The 15,027-nt window shown below is 41.9% G+C and overlaps 1 long non-coding RNA gene across 1 annotated transcript in view; it reads right to left on the bottom strand.

Moving 5' to 3' along the window:
• Positions 1-13,749, bottom strand: part of LOC105705366 (uncharacterized) — a 54,350-nt gene extending 40,601 nt beyond the window's left edge. Inside the window, exons 1-2 of the long non-coding RNA XR_010338168.1 lie at positions 13,688-13,749; positions 11,704-11,835 (exon numbers count right to left, since the gene is read on the bottom strand). This is a non-coding gene — a long non-coding RNA (uncharacterized LOC105705366). The remainder of the gene's footprint in view (positions 1-11,703; positions 11,836-13,687) is intronic.
• Between the last annotated feature and the right edge of the window lie 1,278 nt (positions 13,750-15,027).

Genomic DNA, 15,027 nt, shown 5'->3' with positions numbered 1-15,027 from the left:
AGGTGGAAGATCAACTCAATGAAATAAAACGAGAAGGCAACATTAGAGAAAACAGGGTAAAAAGGAATGAACAAAGTCAACAAGAAATATGGGACTATGTGAAAAGACCTAATCTACGTTTGATAGGTGTACCTGAATGTGACGAAGAGAATGAATCCAAGCTGGAAAATACTCTTCAGGATATTATCCAGGAAAACTTCCCCAACCTAGCAAGGCAGGCCAATATTCAAGTCCAGGAAATACAGAGAACACCACAAAGATATTCCTCTAGAAGAGCAACCCCAAGGCACATAATCATCAGATTCACCAGGGTTGAAATGAGGGAGAAAATGCTAAGGGCAGCCAGAGAGAAAGGTAGGGTTACCCACAAAGGGAAGCCCATCAGACTCACAGCAGATCTCTCAGCAGAAACCCTACAGGCCAGAAGAGAGTGGGGGCCGATATTCAACATCCTTAAAGAAAAGAACTTTCAACCCAGAATTTCATATCCAGCCAAACTAAGCTTCATAAGTGAAGGAAAAATAAAATCCTTTGTGAACAAGCAAGTACTCAGAGATTTCATCACCACCAGACCAGCTTTACAAGAGCTCCTGAAAGAGGCACTACACATAGAAAAGAACAACCAGTACCAGCCACTCCAAAAACTCACGAAATGGTAAAGAGCATCAACACAATGAAGAATCTGCATCAACCAATGGGCAAAACAGCCAGCTAGCATCAAAATGGCAGGATAAATTCACACATAACAATATTAACCCTAAATGTAAATGGACTAAATGCCCCAATCAAAAGACACAGACTGGCAAATAGGATAAAAAGCCAAAACCCATCAGTGTGCTGTATCCAGGAAACCCATCTCACATGCAAGGATACACAAAGGCTCAAAATAAAGGGATGGAGGAAGATTTACCAAGCAAATGGAGAGCAAAAAAAAGCAGGAGTTGCAATTCTCATCTCTGATAAAATAGACTTTAAAGCAACAAAGATCAAAAGAGAAAAAGAAGGACATTACATAATGGTAAAAGGATCAATGCAACAAGAAGAGCTAACGATCCTAAATATATATGCACCTAATACAGGAGCACCCAGATACATAAGGCAAGTTCTTAATGACTTACAAAGAGACTTAGACTCCCACACAATAATAGTGGGAGACTTCAACACACCATTGTCAATATTAGACAGATCAACGAGACAGAAAATTAACAAGGATATCCAGGACTTAAACTCAGACCTGGACCAAGCAAACCTAATAGACATTTACAGAACTCTCCACCCCAAATCCACAGAATATACATTCTTCTCAGTACCACATCACACCTACTCTAAAATTGACCACATAATTGGAAGTAAATCACTCCTCAGCAAATGCAAAAGAATGGAAACCATAACAAAGAATCTCTCAGACCACAGTGCAATCAAGTTAGAACTTAGAATTCAGAAACCAACCCAGAACCGCAGAGCGTCATGGAAAATGAACAACTTTTTCCTGAATGTTGACTGGATAAACAATGAAATGAAGGCAGAAATAAAGATGTTATTCGAAACCAATGAGAACGAAGACACCACATACCAGAATCTCTGGGACTCATTTAAAGCAGTCTCTAGAGGAAAATATATAGCAATAAGTGCCCACATGAGAAGAAAGGAGAGATCTAAAATTGACACCCTATCATCAAAATTGAAAGAGCTAGAGGAGCAAGATCAAAAAAACTCAAAACCTAGCAGAAGACAAGAAATAACTAAGATCAAAGCAGAATTGAAGGAGATAGAGACACGAAAAACTCTTCAAAAAAATCAATAAATCCAGGAGCAGGTTTTTTGAAAAGATCAACAAAATAGACAGACCACTAGCCAGATTAATAAAAAAGAAAAGAGAGAATAACCAAATAGATGCAATAAAAAATGATAAAGGGGATATCACCACAGATTCCACAGAAATTCAAACCATCATCAGAGATTATTACAAACAACTCTATGCACATAAACTAGAAAACCTGAAAGAAATGGATAAATTCCTGGACAGTTGCCTCCTCCCAAGCCTAAACCAGGAAGAAGTCGAAACCCTGAATAGACCAATAACAAGGTCTGAAGTCGAGGCAGCAATTAAGAGCCTACCACCCAAAAAAAGCCCAGGTCCAGATGGGTTCACAGCCGAATTCTACCAGACATACAAAGAGGAACTGGTACCATTCCTTCTGAAACTATTCCAAATAATCCAAAAAGAGGGAATCCTTCCCAAATCATTTTATGAGACCAACATCATCCTGATACCAAAACCCAGCAGAGACTCAACAAGAAAAGAAAACTACAGGCCAATATCCATGATGAACATAGATGCAAAAAATCTTCAATAAAATACTGGCAAGCCGATTGCAACAGCACATCAAAAAGCTTATCCACCATGATCAAGTAGGATTCATCCCGGGGATGCAAGGCTGGTTCAACATACACAAGTCTATAAATGTAATTCACCACATAAACTGAACCAAAGACAAAAACCACAGGATTATCTCAATTGATGCAGAGAAGGCCTTTGACAAAATTCAACAGCCCTTTATGCTAAAAACCCTCAATAAACTAGGTATCGACGGAACATATCTCAAAATAATAAAAGCTATTTACGACAAACCAACAGCCAATATCATACTGAATGGGCAAAAACTGGAAGCATTCCCTTTGAAATCTGGCACTAGACAAGGATGCCCTCTCTCACCACTCCTATTCAATATAGTACTGGAAGTTCTAGCCAGAGCAATTAGGCAAGAAAAAGGAATAAAGTGTATTCAATTAGGAAAGGAAGAAGTCAAATTGTCTCTATTTGCAGACGACATGATTGTATATCTAGAAGACCCCATCGTCTCAGCCCAAAATCTCCTGAAACTGATAAGCAACTTCAGCAAAGTCTCAGGATACAAAATCGATGTGCAAAAATCACAAGCATTCCTATACACCAATGACAGACTTAGAGCCAAATCAAGAACGAACTGCCATTCACAATTGCTACAAAGACAATAAAATACCTAGGAATACAACTAACAAGGAACATAAAGGACCTCTTCAAGGAGAACTACAAACCACTGCTCAACGAAATAAGAGAGGACACAAACAGATGGAGAAACATTCCATGTTCATGGTTAGGAAGAATCAATATCGTGAAAATGGCCATACTGCCCAAAGTAATTTACAGATTCAATGCTATCCCCATCAAGCTACCAATGACCTTCTTCACAGACCTAGAAAAAACCACCTTAAACTTCATATGGAACCAAAAGAGAGCCCGCATAGCCAAGTCAATTCTAAGCAAAAAGAACAAAGTGGGAGGCATCACACTACTGGACATCAAACTATACTACAAGGCTACAATAATCAAAACAGCATGGTACTGGTACCAAAACAGAGATATAGACCAATGGAACAGAACAGAGGCGTCGGAGGCAACACAACGTATCTACAACCATCCAATCTTTGACAAACCTGATAAAAACAAGCAATGGGGAAAGGATTCCCTGTTTAATAAGTGGTGTTGAGAAAACTGGCTAGCCATATGCAGAAAGCAGAAACTCGACCCCTTCCTGACACCTTACACTAAAATTAACTCCAGATGGATTAAAGACTTAAACATAAGACCTAACACCATAAAAACCCTAGAAGGAAACCTAGGCAAAACCATTCAGGACATAGGTGTAGGCAAGGACTTTATGAACAAAACACCAAAAGCATTGGCAACAAAAGCCAAAATAGACAAATGGGACCTAATCAAACTCCACAGCTTCTGCACGGAGAAAGAAACAGTCAATAGAGTGAATCGGCAACCAACAGAATGGGAAAAAATTTTTGCAGCCTACCCATCTGACAAAGGGCTGATATCCAGAATTTACAATGAACTAAAACAGATTTACAAGAAAAAAACAAACAAGTCCATTCAAAAATGGGTGAAGGATGTGAACAGATACTTTACAAAAGAAGACATACATGAGGCCAACAAGCATATGAAAAAATGCTCATCATCACTGGTCATTAGAGAAATGCAAGTCAAAACCACATTGAGATACCATCTCACACCAGTTAGAATGGCAATCATTAAAAAATCTGGAGACAACAGATGCTGGAGAGGATGTGGAGAAATAGGAACACTTTTACACTGTTGGTGGGAGTGTAAACTAGTTCAACCATTGTGGAAGACAGTGTGGCGATTCCTCAAGGACCTAGAAATAGAAATTCCATTTGACCCAGCAATCCCATTACTGGGCATATATCCAAAGGATTATAAATCGTTCTACTATAAGGACACATGCACACGAATGTTCATTGCAGCACAGTTTACAATAGCAAAGACCTGGAACCAACCCAAATGCCCATCGATGATAGACTGGACAGGAAAAATGTGGCACATATACACCATGGAATATTATGCAGCCATCAAAAACGATGAGTTCGCGTCCTTTGTAGGGACATGGATGAACCTGGAAACCATCGTTCTCAGCAAACTGACACAAGAATACAAAATCAAACACCGCATGTTCTCACTCATAGGCGGGTGTTGAACAACGAGAACACATGGACACAGGGAGGGAAGCACTACACACTGGGGTCTGTTGGGGGGAAATAGGGGAGGAACAGTGGGGGGTGGGGAGTTGGGGAGGGATAGCATGGGGAGAAATGCCAGATATAGGTGAAGGGGAGGAAGGCAACAAATCACACTGCCACATATGCACCTATGCAACAATCTTGCATGTTCTTCACATGTACCCCAAAACCTAAAATGCAATAAAATAAAATTTAAAAAATATTAAATTTAAATGTAAATGGGCTAAATGCACCAATCAAAAGACACAGACTGGCAAATTGGATAGAGTCATGACCCATTGGTGTGCTGTATTCAGGAGACCCATCTGATGTGCAAAGACACATAGGCTAAAAATAAAGGGATAAAGGGAGATTTACCAGCAAATGAAAAGCAAAAAAAAAGAGGGGGTTGCAATCCTGGTCTCCGATAAAAAAAAAAAAAAGACTTTAAACCAACATAGCTCAAAAGAGACAAGAAGGGCATTACAAAATGGTAAAGGGATCAATACAAGAAGAGCTAACTATCCTAAATATATATGCACCCAATACAGGAACACCCAGATACATAAAGCAAGTTCTTAATGACCTACAAAGAGACTTAGACTCTCACACAATAATAGTGGGAGACTTCAACACCCCACTGTGAATATTTAGATCAATGAGACAGAAAATTAACAAGGATATCCAGGACTTGAACTCAGATCTGGACCAAGCAGACCTAATAGACCTCTACAGAACTCTCCACCCCAAATCCACAGAACATACATTCTTCTCAGTACCACATTGCATTTATTCTAAAGTTGACCACATAATTGGAAGTAAAACACTCCTCAGCAAATGCAAAAAACGGAAATCATAACAAAGTCTCTCAGACCACAGTGCAATCAAATTAGAACTCAGGATTAAGAAACTCACTTAAAACCACACTTGAAAACTGAACAACCTGCTCCTGAACGGCAACTAGATTACTAATGAAATGAAGGCAGGAATAAAGATGTTCTTAGAAACCAATGAGAACAAAGACACAATGTACCAGAATCTCTGGGACACATTTAAGCAGTACCTAGAGGGAAATTTATAGCACTATATGCCCACAAGAGAAGCGAGGGAAGTTCTAAAATCGACACCCTAACGTCACAATTAAAAGAAGTAGAGGAACAAGATCAAACAAATTTAAAAGCTAGTGGAAGGCAAGCAATAACTAAGATCAGAGCAGAACTGAAGGAGATACACACACAAAAAACCCTTAAAAAAAAACAAAATCCAGAAACTGGTTTTTTGAAAAGATCAACAAAATAGACTGCTAGCCATACTAATAAAAAAGAAGAGAGAGAAGAATTGAATACATGCAATAAAAAATGATAAAGGGGATATCACCACTGATTCCACAGAAATACAAACTACCATCAAAGATTACTACAAACACCTCTATACAAAGAAACCAGTAAATCTAGAAGAAATGGATAAATTCCTGGATGCTTGCACTCTCCCAAGACTAAACCAGAAAAAAGTTGAATCCCTGAATAGACCAATCACAAGGTCTGAAATTGATGCAGCAATTAATAGTCTACTAACCAAAAAAAGTCCAGGTCCAGATGGGTTCAGAGCTGAATTATACCAGAGGTACAAAGATGAGCTGGTACCATTCCTTCCGAAACTATTCCAAACAATACAAAAAGAGGGAATCCTCCCTAATTCATGTTATGAGACCAACATCATCCTGATACCAAAACCTGGCAGAGACACAACTAAAAAAGAAAATTTTGGGCCAATATCCATGAATATTGATGCAAAAATCCCCAATAAAATACTGGCAAACTGAATCCAACAGCACATCAAAAAGCTTATTCATTACAATCAAATTGGCTTCATCCCTGGGATGCAAGGCTGGTTCAACATACACAAGTCTATAAATGTAATCCATCACATGAACAGAACCAAAGACAAAAACCACATGATTATCTCAATAGATGCAGAGAAGCCCTTTGACAAAATTCAACAATACTTTATGCTGAGAACTCTCAAAAAACTAGGTATCGATGGATTGTATCTCAAAATAATAAGAGCTATTTATGTCAAACCCACAGCCAATATCATACTGAATAGGCAAAAACTGGAAGCACTCCCTTTGAAAACTGGCACAAGACAAGGATCCCCTCTCTCACCATTCCCATTCATCATAGTATTGGAAGTTCTGGTCAGGGCAATCAGGCAAGGAAAAGAAATAAAGGGTATTCAATTAGGAGAAGAGGAAGTCAAATTGTCTATTTGCAGATAACATGATTGTATATTTAGAAGTCGCCATCGTCTCAGACCAAAATCTCCTTAAGCTGATAAGCAACTTCAGCAAAGTCTCAGGATACAAAATCAATGTGCAGAAATCACAAGCATTCCTATACACCAATAATGGACAAAGAGCCAAATCACAAGTGAACTCCCAAACACAATTGCTACAAAGAGAATAAAATACCTAGGAATAGGACTAACAAGGGATGTAAAGAACCTCTTCAAGGAGAACTGTAAACCATTGCTTAAGGAAATAAGAGAGGACACAAGCAGATGAAAAAATATTCCATGCTTATGGTTAGGAAGAATCAGTATCGTGAAAATGGCCATACTGCCCAAAGTAATTTACAGATTGAATGCTATCTCCATCAAGCTACCATTGACTTTCTTCACAGAATTGGAAAAAAACACCTTAAACTTCATATAGAATCAAAAAAGAGCAGAGCCAAGACAATCCTAAGCAAAGAAAAAAAAAGCTGTAGGCATCACGCTGAGTTCAAGCTATACTACAAGGCCACAGTAATCAAAACAGCATGGTACTGGTACCAAAACAGAGATATAGACCAATGGAACAGAACAGAGTCCTCAGAAATAACGCCACACATCTACAACCATCTGATCTTTGACAAACCTGACAAAAACAAGCAATGGGGAAAGGATTCCCTATTTAATAAATGGTGTTGGGAAAACTGACTAGCCATATGCAGAAAGCTGAATCTGGATCCCTTCCTTACACCTTATATAAAAATTAACTTCAGATGGATTAAATATTTAAACATAAGACCTAACACCATAAAAACCCTAGACGAAAACCTAGGCAATACCATTCAGAACATAGGCATAGGCAAAGACTTCATGACTAAAACACCAAAAGCAATGGCAACAAAAGCCAAAATAGACAAATGGAATCTAATTAAACTAAATGGAATCTAATTAAACTAAAGCATTTCTGCACAGCAAAAGAACCAGCAACCAACAGATTGGGAAAAAATTTTTGCAATCTACCCATCTGACAAAGGGCTAATATCCAGAATCTACAAAGAACTTAGACAACTTCACAAGAAAAAAAAAACAACCCCATCAAAAGTGGGTGAAGGATAATGCACAGACACTTTTCAAAAGAAGATATTTATGCAGCCAAGAAACAGATGAAAAAAAGCTCATCATCACTGGTCATTAGAGAAATGCAAATCAGGGCCGGGCGCAGTGGCTCACGCCTATAATCCCAGCACTTTGGGAGGCCGAGGCGGGTGGATCATGAGGTCAAGAGATCGAGACCATACTGGTCAACATGGTGAAACCCCATCTCTACTAAAAATACAAAAAAAATTAGCTGGGCGTGGTGGCGCACACCTGTAGTCCCAGCTACGTGGGAGGCTGAGGCGGGAAAATTGCTTGAACCCAGGAGGCGGAGGTTGCACCATTGCACTCCAGCCTGGGTAATAAGAGCGAAACTCCGTCTCAAAAAAAAGAAAAAAAAAAAAGAAATGCAAATCAAAACCACATTGAGATACCGTATCATGCCAGTTAGAATGGTGATCATTTAAAAATCTGGAGACAACAGATGCTGGAGAGGATGTGGAGAAATAGGAACACTTTTACACTGTAGGTAGGAGTGTAAATTAGTTCAACCATTGTGGAAGACAGTGTGGCAATTCCTCAACGATCTAGAACTAGAAATACCATTTGACCCAGCAATCCCATTACTGGGTATATACCCAGAGGATTATAAATCATTCTATTATAAAGACACATGCACACACATGTTTATTGTGGCACTGTTTACAATAGCAAAGACTTGGAACCAACCCAAATGCCTATCAATGATAGACTGGTTAAAGAAAATGTGGCACATATACACCATGGAATACTATGCAGCCATAAAAAACAATGAAATTATGTCCTTTGCAGGGACATGGACGAAGCTGGAAACCATCATTCTCAGCAAACTGACCCAAGAACAGAAAACCAAACACCACATGTTCCCACTCATAAGTAGGTGTTAAACAATGAGAACACATGGACACACTAGGGCCTGTTGGGGGTTGGGAGGTTAGTGGAGGGACAGTAGGGGATGGCGGGATTGGGGAGGGATAGCATTAGGAGAAATACCTAATGTAGATGAGGGAGGATGGAGGCAGCAAACCGCCATAGCACGTGTATACCTATGTAACAAACCTGCACATTCTGCACATGTACTCCAGAGCTTAAAGTTAAAAAATAAAATTAAAAAAAAAAACTCAGTTCACCAATCTGACTCTTGAAGTCCAATAACCCTAGATCTCCCTTGTGCCCATAGCCCTAGGCTGCATCAGAGCCAGCCCAAAAGTACCGTCCTTCCTCAGCCCATTGGAGTTACTGAATAGATGCCCTTTTCTCTTACACAACAGGCCCCCTTCTAACTCTCAGCTAGGAGAATACCTCTCAACACTTTCCCTCATCTGCCATCTCCTCCGTGAACAAGCAGACCAGGCCCTCTAAAAGTCCCACAAAGGCCCCACCAACCAGACCCTCCTACCAGGAGAATATGTCTTCCTAAAAACTCTTAACCCAGCAAGCCTTAAACCAAAGTGGAAAGGTCCCTTTCAAGTTCTTCTCACAACCCCCATTGCAGCTAAACTCTCAGGACATACCTCTTGGTATAATCTTTCCAGATTAAAAAGAGCTCCCCAAGTGCCCACTGACCCACCAGCTGCCATCCTCCATGGATTCTCCAGTACTCTTCTCAACCCAACCAAACTCTGCCTTATGCCTGTTCCTGAGGACGACCCACCACTGTCTCTCTCCCCTTAAAAGCTGTACTTCCCAAATCCCTAAAGAAACTTAAATGCCCTGCCCCTGCCTACACTGCCGCTGTACCCTCTTCCTCTACTGTGTCTGCCAAGACATCTCCTGGTTTTAGTCCCAAGCTCCCAGTCTTGACTCTCTTTTAGCGTGGATAAATGACCTGTTTTTCCAAGGCAGTCTGTGTCACTTCCCAGATGAAAGGCAGCTGTTTACCTTTGTACTCACTCTTTGCCTATCTATCCCTCCCAGTCCTGTGGCTGCCCTGCTTCACCACACACCCCTTTCCTATCATCCCTAACTACCTCCACATAACCCTCAGCTTAACCCACTCTCTGCTGAAGTAATCCAACCGACCCCAGCACAAGACTGCTGGCTATGCCTCTGCCAGCTACGACGAATACTACCACTCCTGCCCCTGCAAAAACTTGGGACTTTACCACTTTAACCTATCATCCCCAATATGAAAGTAAAAGCCTGTCCCAGCATTTGAACATGCAGACATTAGCCAGGTTTCCCATCTCTGAAACAACCAAAAATACAAGTACAACTTCTGCGTTCCTATATTTCCGATCTCACCCAATATACAGACAATAATAACAAGCCCATACACGGCCCCATAACCACGAATACACAGTTAACTCTCTGAGCCTCAATTTGCTTTCAAGGCAATCTGTCTTCAGACCTACCTTTGGGCACCTACTGCCCCATCAATGCAACTATATCTTACAGCTTCAGGCCCCAACTGACTATCAAAACTTTCAAGTCTTCCAAGTTGCTCCATGTAGGCGGCCTGTCCGGTTTTCAGGACCCCCTAAAGTCATTAGTACTTAACAGTCAGGATTTGCAATGGAAGGCATACCCGTTGCATGACTATACACCATGGACCCCTTACAGCACAACCCCCACCCCTCAAGAATATACCCACATTTAACCTTATACCCACATTTAACCACTTTCTGAATGGATCCGAGTAGATACCAAACGATTCTTTCTCCAATGTGAAAACAAAACACACGGAGCCACTCAGCTTTCCCTACTAACCCCTTTTCAACCACCTACCGGTGAGGAAGGAGACCCAGGCATCTAGAATCACTTCCCCCTTAACTTCCACACCGCATTTCAATAGAAGAAAAGGCTGGACGAGTGGCGCCTCCTGAATCACCTTCCCGTAAATAACATGCTTGCTATTGGGGAAACGCTCCAGAAGACACTGTTTTTACTTAAACAAGATCAAACCCCCACCCCACTCCTCCATCCGGAGACCAGAAACCTTTCACATGTAGTTCCTAAAGCTGTAAACCCAAAACCCTTTCATATGTGATTTCTAAAACTGTAAACCCAAGACCCTTTCACCCGTCATTTTTTTTTTTTTTTTTTTGAGACGGAGTCTTGCTCTGTCACCAGGCTGGAGTGCAGTGGCGCAATCTCGGCTCACTGCAACCTCCGCCTCCTGGGTTCAAGCGATTCTTCCATCTCAGCCTCCCGAGTAGCTGGAACCATAGGCGCCTGCCACCACGCCCGGCTAATTTTTTTTGTTTTTTTCGTAGAGACGGGGTTTCACCATGTTGGCCAGGATGTTCTCGATCTTTTGACCTCGTGATCTGCCTCCCTCGGCCTCCCAAAGTGCTGGGATTACATCACCCGTAATTTCTAAGGCTGTATACCTAAGATTCTTTGACGTGTAATATCCGGAGAGTAAGCCTGTATAAAGGCAGAGCCTCTCTTTGTTAGAGGAGCTGGGTTATTTAGACAAATCATCGCCCGGCTCCTGGGCCCTAATAAACTGCTTCCTTCCCCGTTCGGTGTTCGAGAGCTCTGTTTCTCGAGGCCACTTCTGCTACACCAGAGCCACCCTAGCTAGCACCCTAGGCGTGTAGGAGAGTGAGAATAAACCCATACGCCTTTTAAACATACACAACCAGTTCTGTCTGCCCAGCCAAGGCATAATTTTCATGTGCAGGACCTTATCTTACCTATTCTTCCCCACTAATTACACTGGCACCTGCACCCTAGTCTTTTTAAGCCCCAAAATAGACATTGCCCCAGGGAACCAAAGCTTACCAGTTTCTGTCAAAGCTCAAGTCCGCCAGCACCGAGCCATGCAGCTAACACCCCTAGTAGTAGGACTTGGAGTTACTGCGGCTACAGGAACAGGAATAGCAGGGCTGTCCACCTCTCCGCAGACCTCTCAATCTGCAAGACATAGCAGAATCCATTCTTACTCTTCAATCCCAAATAGACTTTTTTTTTGAGACGGAGTTTCGCTCGTTACCCAGGCTGGAGTGCAATGGCGCAATCTCGGCTCACGCAACCTGCGCCTCCTGGGTTCAGGCAATTCTCCTGCCTCAGCCTCCTGAGTAGCTGGGATTACAGGCACGCGCCACCATGCCCAGCTAATTTTTTGTATTTTTAGTAGAGACGGGGTTTCACCGTGTTGACCGAGATGGTCTCAATCTCTTGACCTCGTGATCCACCCGCCTCGGCCTCCCAAAGTTCTGGGATTACATGTGTGAGCCACCGCGCCCGGCTCCCCCAAATAGACTTTCTAACACCAGTTACACTCCAAAACCGCCGAGGTTTAGACCTCCTCACTGCCGAGAAAGGAGGACTGTGTACCTTTTCAGGAGAGGAATGCCGTTTCTATACTAACCAGTCAGGAGTAGTACGAAATGCCGCTCGACGGTTAGATGAAAAAGCTTCCGAAATCAGGCAGCGCTTCTCGGCCTCCTGAGCTAACCTTTGGAGTTGGGCACCACGGCTCCTCCTGCTAGCTGGACCTATTGTTTCTATCCTCCTTCAGGCATTTGGCCCCTGCCTCTTACGACTCCTCACTCAGGTTTTATAGGACCGTATTAGAGCTTTCACCCATGGGACAATACAAAATACGATGCTGCTCCAAGAATACAGACAGTTCCAGGAACGACAATCCCCACAATCTAGCCTCTCCCCAGACGTTGCCCCTACCCAGCAAGAAGCAGCCAGATGACAACGGCAACCCTCTTCTATTATCTGTTAAAAGGCAGGAATGTTAGGAACAAGCTGCCCCAGAAAACCCCCTCCACGCAGCTGACGCCCCACTCTGATTGCTCCACAGCTGCTTCCTACCCAGGCACCACAGCAAGGCTGCCGGACATGCTACAATTAAGCAAAGCCTGATTATAGTAATCTGGGCAGCTCGGGGGGAGGACAGGGAAAACAAATCTTCGTTTAAATTCCTGTTTTACACACACCTGTAAATTCCTGTTTGTTTTTTTAATTTAACTGCCACCACAAAAGTCACAGGATGATGTATTATAAGTCTGTCACAAGCTGACAGATTATCTCAGTCCTGAAACTCCCTTATGCCCCTCTCACCCCATGTAAACCCCTCGTTTTGTGGGCTCAGGGCTGCCTCCTCTGAGTGTTATGGGGTAGCCCAGCAGGTTAATAAAACTTGCTTGCCTGACTTTGGGTCTACTGTCCTTTCTCTCAGCTAACCTTGCAGGCACAACGCACCAGGTACTGTGCTAAATCATCTTCATGCACAATTATTGCATCTCTTTCTTAGAACAACTTATGTGAAATTACTATCGTCCCAATTTGTAGGAAAGGAAACCGAGGTTAGAGACTCCAAAGAACTTGCCCAAAATCATGGATGCTGGTCAGAATCAAGATTCAAACACATGAATTGAAATTTCGTTCGATAGTTCTTAGCCAAGTAGCTAGTGTGACTGTTTCTAGTCAGAGAAACGCTAGCATGTATTTTTAAAAAAATAATTTCCACCAAAGAGCTTACAACAAAAAGCAACCATCTCCTATCCCAAACTTCCACTCTCAGTCCCAGTTCCAAGGGACAACCTGTTTCATCAGCTTCTGGTTTAGACTTTCTGCTGGCTTTCTCCTTAGTTCTAGACAATCTCATTTCTTGACTAACCAACTTTGGATGATACCATGGACCACCTCTTGAAAGATAAAGAACTGACTTACTTAAGTCACCCTCTCCTCACCTTCTCCTCCCCTAACCTATGTTTGACAGGGGTATTAAGTTCTGTTCATGGTTACTTACACAGCTTTAAATGTTATAATTACATCTCTGCTTCTCGTTCAATCATCTTTAGACAGTCTCCTTGACTCCCCACCTGTGCGGAAGCTCTATGTGCCCGCAGTCTTGCTTCCTGTCCACCCCTCCCCCACTTCTTCACTTCCACCTTCTAACTTAGGCCTTCAGTACCTTTGCATTTACACCACTTACATTGTTATTTAAAGTAACGTTCTCCATGGTGTTTAGGGATTGAACCTTTGTAAAGCACTGCAGCCTGGAGAAACGGCATAGTGAATTGATTTGAGCGTGAAACAAAAAACCCCATGCGTGGAAGGAAAGAAGAAAGAGTTTACTGGGAATTCACTCTGTCTTAAGTCAGTGGTCCATAAAGTGTAGCCCCTGAACCAACAGCATCAGCATCACCTGGAAACTTATTAGAAATGCAAATTCCTGGGCTCCACTGGACTTACCGAATCAGCCACTCTGGGGGTGGAATACAGCAATCTGTGATTTAACAAGTCATCCAGGTGATTTTCATGCAAGCTCAACTTTGAGAACCACTGTGTTAAATAATTAACAACTGTGTGTTAATTATTACATTAACAAATTCAAGATACAGTTTAAGAACAATGACTCTTTCCTGCACCAAATCTTATCTTGTAAAGGAAATTGCTTAAAACATGCACATGCATTTAAAAACTTTTAAAAATTGAAATCTGCACTGAGACACCATGATTAATATTTCCAAAAGACATGACTGCAGGTTGCGTACATTTTTAAGCGAGCTCTTATCAGACTGGACTTTCAGTATCATGAAACATAAAAGAAAGATGTTTCGTAAGGCAAAAGAAAGTAGACTGAGGGCAATTTGAATTGCATTTAACCTGCAGAAGTCCTTCATATGCCAGAGCAAGGCAATTTTCTGCCCCACATTTGCCTAATAAAAGTTCAATGTGATCCCCTCATAGAGACCCTTTAAAGCTGATTTCTCCTTGAAGGGCAGGTTTATCTGACTGTTTCTTCCTTGTCAAGTTAGGTACATTTTCATTTGTCTAGCCAAAATGAAGTCTTTCAGGCTTTCATTTAGGTTGGATCTACAAATTTTTTTAAGTTTTTGAAATTAATTTTTTTTGAGACAGAGTCTCACTCTGTCGCCCAGGCTGGAGTGCAGTGTCATGATCTTGGCTCACTGCAACCTCCGCCTCCCAGGTTCCAGCGATTCTCCTGCCTCAGCTTCCCGAGTAGCTGGGACTACAGGTGCGTGCCACAACGCTCAGCTAATTTTTGTATTTTTAGTAGAGATGGGGTTTCACCATGTTGGCCAGGATGGTCTCGATCTCTTAACCTCATGATCTGCCTGCTTC

Source organism: Aotus nancymaae, unplaced genomic scaffold (assembly GCF_030222135.1).
Source record: "Aotus nancymaae isolate 86718 unplaced genomic scaffold, 86718_ANA_hifiasm-v0.15.2.pri h1tg000058l, whole genome shotgun sequence".
NCBI lineage: Eukaryota > Metazoa > Chordata > Mammalia > Primates > Aotidae > Aotus > Aotus nancymaae.
The sequence above is the reverse complement of the archived record's forward strand: the minus strand, read 5'-3'. Positions and strand labels throughout refer to the sequence as shown.